Consider the following 8,323-nt stretch of genomic DNA (forward strand, 5'->3'; position numbering starts at 1 on the left):
ATGCAGCACCAGTGTGTGAGTGGGCTTCTGTGACTGTGATGAAGAATCAAAATAACAAAATTGTATGTTAGGTTCTTTGGTAGCTCTGAATTATGTATCCACACTCAAGAGCTCAGAGGACACATGTTTCTAGATTTGCAAAGGGAAATTTTCATTGTAAAACTTTTTTAAAACAATTTTCTGTCTGTTCCCATGACAATCCTCAAATGACACTAGAAAGATTTTCCATGAGGGCCCATCTGTTTTATGGGTCACAGAAGATCACAGGAACAGACCCCCATTGTTCTCTGGCATATTTATAAATAAAAATTGCATCAGGGCTAGGGACATAGCTCAGGTGGTAGAGTGCTTGCCTCACATGCACAAGGCCCTGGGTTCCATCCCCAGTACCACAAAAAAAAAAAAAAATTACATAGATCTGCTCTCATACACCTGCTTTATTTAAGGTAAAATAGATACTGAGGAGGCTTTAAAAATCAACTTATATAACACACTTAGTATCATTTCTGTATGAAATTGTAAAATTAAAATGTAAATGACAGTTCTAAAAGTGTGTCCTTTTCTGCCAATTCTGTAAAATGGAAATTTTGGAGGACATGCACTTCAAGTATTATTGCTGGCCCTGGCCTTGAGGACAACATGTCTGACATATTTATATACCTGGAAATTGTTTTTGGTACTTTTCTATGTGTACATCATCATCAATTTTTTTGAAAGCAAGAAAATAAAAACTGTTTGCATATCAATCACAACTGGGATTAGCAAGGCATATAGACAGTCTCTGTATTTACATTGAGGAATTCACTTACACGCCAGGTTATTATTGACACGTATAACAACTTACACTTGTTGTCCTAATGATTTTCTGGTTTAATATCCTTTGTATATTTTTGTATATGCTTTGTTCCTTCCTTTCTCTCTTATTGATTATGATTGAAGTTTGTTGGCTTTCTAGAGTGATTAGATTTGATTCTTCTCATTTTTGTAACAGTGCAATAATGAGTTACTAAACTTCATGTGCATTTAACTATGTTTGCTAACATGTATAATCATAGGGGGAGGGACTGAGAATAAGATTTGAGCTTTTCAAAAACCCATCTTCAAACCACTGGAAGGAATCAGCTCTAATATTTTAAGCTCACCACATGACATTGTGGCACATTAAGAATTTTATCACTGTGCTGGGGTTGTGGCTCAGCAGTCAAGCACTTGCCTGGCATGGGTGTGGTGCTGGGTTTGATCCACATTAAAAATAAATAAATACAATAAAACATATACATATTTCCAAGTATACCTAAAATTTTTAAGAAAACAGAAATTTATCACTCACTTTTTGATTTCAGAAAATATATTTTCCACCACTTGGTAAAGATGACAACGTTCCCCTGTCCCCATGTCCTGGGGTTGGTGGAATATCATTCTGTTTTCTTGACTATCAATTTGGGAACTCCAACTTCAACATCCTTTAAGTACTTTTTATACAATACTGGTTCTTTTGTGACTGACTTGCTCAAGGTACAAGGGCTCAGCTATGTGGCATCCTGTGCCAGAATTTTCTTTCATTTTAAGTGTTAATAGTCCAGTGTCTGAATAACATATTGTTTATGTATTCTTATGATTCTGGGTGTTGGGTTCTTTCTACATTTGATTATTTAAAACATGGTTTTATGAGCAATGCTGTGGAAATGACTGTTTGACTCTCTGCATGTACTCTGTGTGTGTGTGTGTGTGTGTGTGTGTGTGTGAATGTGTTTGTGCACATGTGCACACATGCCTGCTGTATGATGTGGTGTTTCATGGTAGCAAATGTTTACATGCCTAGTGTGAAAAAAATGTATATAACTGAGGCAATACAATTATTGAAAAGCATTGGGACTATTGTACCTAAAAGTAGTTTGGAATAGCCCAGGTCATGAAAAGTCACATCCACCTCAGAGTCCCCACTGAAGGACTCAATGAGAAACATAAAACCCTGGTAATATCTCAGAGATAAGTGATTGATTTTAATTGATTTTCTTTTATGTATTCTCCATTTACATATCCAAGTATACGGCTCTAACAGAAGAAGAACTTTGTATTGTATTTAAAGAAAACAGCATATACACTGTGCCATGGTGCATCATCCCAAAGAAACCACATTTTCTCACTTTAACAGAACTTATCCATCACTGGTTACTGAAATGTTTACTGTCTTCTCCCACATATATCTCAAAATACTAATTATACGTTTTTCAGTGCTAATGAACACCAAAGGGCTGAACGAGGCATAGCTATGGGCCATGAAGATCTGGATACAATAAAATACTTGATCATCCTTCAGTGTGATTCTTGCATAGGAGACAATGCTGTCCAAGATGGACATGACCACGAAGCAACTCAAGAGCAGCAGGATTGTCTGGGTGGCCCTCAATTCTGGGGATGACACTGGAGACAGGCTGGTGCTGTGGAGATGCCGGGATTGCCTCTTGTGCCTGCACAGGAGAGCCACCATGTATCCATTGGAGAGGGCCATTGTTCCTATAAAGGAGCCTTTCCTGAAGGTCAGCAGGGTGGACAAGCTGTGTTGGAGGAAGAAGGTCATGGGAATGAAGGAGCAGTATTCTGTGATGCACATAAAGTTGTCTGAGGTCCAGCTGGGGGTAGCAGCAATGGAGATGGAGAGGTGACTACTGAAGGATGAGTAGATGACCCACAGGAAGAGAAGGAAACACAGGTTGTGACGTGAGGATTTATGTTTAAACTTTGCCAACCAGGAGCTCCTGGGGCTGAGGGTGATGGCGTGGAGGACACTCAGGAGGCAGGTGGCACAGATGGAGAAGCCCCTCACCAACTTGTACAGGTAGATGAGCAATATACACGTCAGGTCATCCCACCTGCACCCCTGAGGTGTAAAAATGTCCGCAGCTATGAAGTCCTTCATGAGCATCATTACCAGGTGGATTCAAGCCAGAAAACTAATGGGCAGGTCAGTGGGCTTAGATCTGAGCCCAGTGATGTGCCAGGAGATGTGGACGAGAAGAAGAAGGGCATTGGCCATGACCCCAACGCCAGTCACAGTGTACATGGTGTTTCTTATGTGAATGTTACTGTACAGTCTGTTGGCTTTGTTCATATTACGGGGGAAATAATTCTGTGAACAACTTCAGAAAAAGACAAGAAAATGTCCTTTTTGCAAATATGTCCTTCATCAATCCCAATGGACAACTCTGCAATCAAGAAAATAAAAAGGATTCATCAAAACATGCCTTTATTCCACGTGATGAGTGAATTCTTGTGCTGGGTACAGTGATGCCAGCCTAAAATCACAGTGACTGAGATGCTGGGTGCTTGCGAGGCTGAGGCAGGAGGATCACAAGGGTGATGCTACCATGGGTGTCTTAGTGAGACCCTGTCTCAGAATACACAAAGAAAAGGACTGGGTGTAATTGGTGCTGGTGCACTTACCTACCGAGCAATCTCCAGCACAAAATAAAGCAAGCAAACAAACAAAACCCCTTAATTCTGTATCACACCACCCAGAACCCATGCCCATGTTCTCTCTTGTCCTCACATCTCCCAGTCTCGGCTGGGTTTAATGTGCCCTTGGGGCCTCCACAATGTCATTCATAATGATACTTCTGTTTTCTTGTATATTGATAATTTCCAGCTGGGCCCAGTGGCACACTCCTGAAATCCCAGGTGCTTTGGAGGCTGAGGTAGGAGGACAGCCTTAGCAACTTAGGAAAGCCTAAGTAACTTAACACAACCCTATCTCTAAATGAAAAAAAAAAAAAGTTGTGTGGTAGTGTAACTCACTGTTCAGCACCCCTGGCAGCAATCCCTAGTAAAAAAAAATGCCATTTATCTTAGAACATATTTTCCTCCTATAATCTCACGCCTGAGATTTTCTGGTGAAGACAGAGTCATACTTGATTTTCATGTGCCCCATCTTGTTGGTCAGGTACATAATGGTAGCTCTACAGTTTTGTGTGAATTGGAGTGGGGCTGATTATAGGAAAGAGGAAATGAGTCCTTCCTAAGCAAAGAGTATCACAGATCCAATATGCACAGAATTACTGCATGTCAACACCATGTTAATTCTGGCTTGTTTATTGCCACATCAAATATTTATAATATATAAACAAGAAAATGTTGGTGTGAAGTCTGCAGTCAGACTGGTAAGTGTGTGTATATGACCTGCCATTTACAATAGCATTAGTCTAAGCACTCTGTGATGCTGAGGTCCAGTCATCTCAGCTATCAGCATAAATAGGCACATTATGTATACCCTGGAGGTATGATTGGTGTAAAATATATAGTATGTGCATCAACATTGGAAGTGTTTGTGGTACAAAATGAATTCTCTAGAAATGGTGTCCTCTATTTTTATGATCATACAGTTTTTAATGCATGTGACTTGGAAGAATAAATTCAGTTATTTTATAACAGAGAAGCTGTGTTGCTGCCCAAAAAGAGAGGAGAGAATTTGGAAAATTATTCTGGGCCTGGATGCACAAGGCTGTAATCCCAGCACCTTGGAAGGCTGAGGCAGGAGGATCATGATTGCTAAGCCAGCCTCAGCAAATCAGTAATAAAATATTAAATATTTATCTAAACAAAATATGTCTCTAAATAAAATATTAAAAAACAGTGCTGAGGAAGGGGCTCAGTGGTCAAGCATCCCAGAGTTCAATGTCTGGTACAAAAAATTAGAGATTTCCAATACAGTGGAACATTTCCTCAATCTCTTTCAGAGAACTCTTTGAAATTATAGGTCTGTTCCTGGAATCCTCTGATGTGTCTGTACATGTCACTTTTTTATCCTCAATCCAGAATAACGAGCCTCAGGTAGAATATTCCAGAAGTATCTCCAAGAGCATAGTCCCTTTCTTAGTTCTTTCCCATGGTTTACAATCAAAGTAATAATTAGAACTACAAGCAAAATAGAGTTGTTCCATTTTAAGGTTTTGATTAAAGGACAAGTATCCAACCCAATCTTGAAAGATGGGTCCCCAGATATTTTCTGGTTTACAAATTAAAGGTGACATTTCTCCAGACTCAAGGGTCCCAAGCATAAAATTTATGTTGATGAGTGATCTATTGGGATAATATTTTTTGTAGAGTGTGTGTATTTCATTAAATATCACTCATGTGAGATATACAGTATTGTAAGATTTTTCTGCCACATAGAAGAAAAAAATTTTCATCTGAAAATCAAACATATAAGGGTAATGGGTTTTATGGATACTGGTTGGTTTAACAATGTCAGATTCTAAGGGGAAGAAAAATATTAATTACTCACAAACATTGGAACTCATTGAAGAATTCAGACCTGAAGCAGGTTTTTAGTTAAAACTTTTGGTCTACAGATTTCCTGACACAAAAATTTATAACGTTGGTTGAAAAAAAAAAAGTTAAGTGTAATAAGACTCATGGACCTTGCATACCAAATAGTAATAAATTCCTGGTTAAGTACATTTTACTGCCATATTGCTATTGATTTGTAAAGTTCTTTATATAAATTATGGTTTTGTTTTCCTATTTTCTTTTCTCAATAAAGAAAAGCCAGTACAATAAAAAAAAAAAGATGATAAAGGCGAAAAAAAAATCAGGTTTTAAAAAGTCATGATGAAGTAATGTGACAAATTTCTCCATTCAGTTATCCAACCTATTTGAGTTGGTTGCACAGTAATCCCAGAAACACAATGTAAAATACCAAAGTTACACATATCTATAATCTTTTTTTAGTTGTAGTTGGACACAATATCTTTATTTTATTTATTTATTTTTATGTGGTGCTGAGGATCGAACCCAGGGCCTTGCACATGCTAGGTGAGTGTTCTACCACTGAGCCACAATCCCAGCCCCCTATCTCTAATCTTTATTGCTCACAAAAATGATGACTTGAGACCTATATTTACTGGTAATGTTATATCATGTTATGGTTTGTAAGATAAAATGTCCAGTAATAGCTTTCAAAGAATAATCCTTATTGGTTTGTTTATTTTTGTCATCAGGGATTGAACCGAGGGGTGCTTCACCATTGAGCAACATCCCCAATCTTTTTTTATAATTTTTCTATTATACAGATATGGTCTTTTAAGTTGCTTAGGGCCTCACTAAGTTGCTCACAGTGGCCTTGAACTTGCCTCAGGCTCCCAAACTGCTAGGTCAAAGAATAATCTTACATAGATACATATTATCATGGAAGATCTACCATTGTAAAATCATTGTAAAATTACTTTAGCTCATGTAATTTCTGTGAAATTCCATTTTCCTATCATTGAGTTGAAATCATTCAAAAAACCTGCAGTGACACAACATTCTATTGTGTGTCTGCATGAACATGTAACCACAAATTCCACAGTTATGTACAATGATACTGTGTCAATAAACATTAAAATAAAGAATATTAAGTAAACCAAGAAATTCAGCTAGTGAATAAATAAGAATAAAAGCATGAGCTGTAGAAATATTTTACATTACCGAGCTCTTCAAGGAGTACAGTTTAATAATCTATAAAATCAGGGCACTGAGTGGGGTTGGCTGTAGAGTTCCTTTAGAAACTGTAATCCTGTCAACCTAAAAGTTTTAGGACAGGATGGCGGTGTACAGATGCTGTGAATTGGCATTGATATTCAGGAAGTTGTAGCTCCAATGGAGCTTTAAAAATGACTAAAACGTTTTTTATTTTTTTTTCTGGAAGTGAAATCCCTCCATAGCAATATGAAAAATGAACCTTCTTTTGAGTGCAGATCAAGGAAATTGGCAATGATCTCACATCATCAAAAGCACCCCCTTAGCTTCCTCAAAGTAGAGCCAGGTTAGACCAGAGTACCCTAGTCACACTCTAACTTCCAAATCACACACACACACCACTATCAGCGAGCTGTGCATGCCAATCACTTCAGTTGGACTTTATCTCCATATCATGCAATAAGTGACTATTTTAAAGAAATGTATTTAGCTGCACCTGTGCTAATGAGTCGTTTTAGTGGAAAACAGTCTGGTGAGCATGCTCCCTTTATGAAAACAGACATTCTATAGCATGTCACCTTGTACTTGTGTCTCACCTGGCTCTCATCTGGCTAGCATAGCACACTCCTGGAGATGAGGGGAAAGGGCAGGGTTGGCCACCAGCAGAATGGTTTCAAGTTGATAGTGAGGGCTTAGGACCCCTCAGAGGAGGAAAATCCAGCTAAGTCTCTTTTATTAGATGGATCAGGGTCTGAACATATAAGACATTGTTATCATTTTGCAGCTGCCAAAATTTCATACTATAGCATGATACATGACATCATCCAATAGGTCTCCAAACTAGTAAGAAGGGTTCAGGATGCTGCACCTGTACTTGGGGTCTGGGGGGAATGGGAGTGTGGAAAGGAAGGAGAAAAGCTTTCTGTATGCTGCAACGTGATCTTGGACACTTAGGTGGACAGATTCAAGCATGAAGAAGGGAGCAGTATCTTTTTTCTGAAACCTGAAGTGGTCATGCCTACATTTTAGGGTGCATATAAGTTGTAAATAACATGATTCATCTCTGTCACTTAGCACTCCATGTCCACCTCCCCACACACACAGGAGAGAGCAGAATTTGTTTTTTTTTTGTTGTTGTTGTTATCACCTAGGTGATTCTTTTTAATCATAGCTCACGTTTACCATCATTATTGTGTCTATCATTTCTTTCCAGAAATAGTTTTAAAATTTGATATCTTGGAAGGTGAGCCTGATCTTGCTTCAGGCAAGTGACTCAGGAAATATGGATAAAGTGGGCTGTATGCTGTAATTTTTTTTTGGCCCAAGTTGAGCTGGGAGAGTAAGAAGAGCATTATGAAGAAACAGCTGGTGTGTTCGGGGAGACAATGCTCTCACCAGCTAGGTGACAGTGCTGTGTTCATGGATTCTCTGAAACAAATGACACACAGCTTGTGGTCCTCAAAACCCTGGGATACACTTGAGCAAATGAATGGAAGTCCTATTTCAGAGAACAGGGTAAGAATTTTACAAAATGCTTGGTGAATTGAAAGATTTGTCAGCATAGCTTGGGTTCAGAATCTTGACATTACCCATATTTTAAAATAAATCTTCAGAAATTTTGGGAGAAGAAGAGAGTGTTTTTTTTTTTTTTCATTTTTTGAAGAAATGGGGACTGAGCAGAGTCTTGCCAATCTGGTAATCCCAGGAAAATCCCCCAAATCCCAAAAGCTAAACTTAAGGACAGAGATATTCTTTTCCCAAGTTCTAGGAAATTGTATTGCTTGGTGTTTCGTAGCCACAAATGGGAAAAAAAAAAAAAAAAAAAAAAAAAAAAAAAAAAAAAAAAAAAAAAAAAAAAAAAAAAAAA

The 8,323-nt window shown here is 38.2% G+C and overlaps 1 pseudogene; it reads right to left on the reverse strand.

The window, feature by feature from the left end:
* Positions 1-2,158: 2,158 nt before the first annotated feature.
* On the reverse strand, positions 2,159-3,112 carry LOC125611465 (annotated as a pseudogene).
* Positions 3,113-8,323: the final 5,211 nt, after the last annotated feature.

Source organism: Marmota marmota, unplaced genomic scaffold, assembly GCF_001458135.2.
Source record: "Marmota marmota marmota unplaced genomic scaffold, marMar, whole genome shotgun sequence".
NCBI classification, from domain to species: Eukaryota; Metazoa; Chordata; class Mammalia; order Rodentia; family Sciuridae; genus Marmota; species Marmota marmota.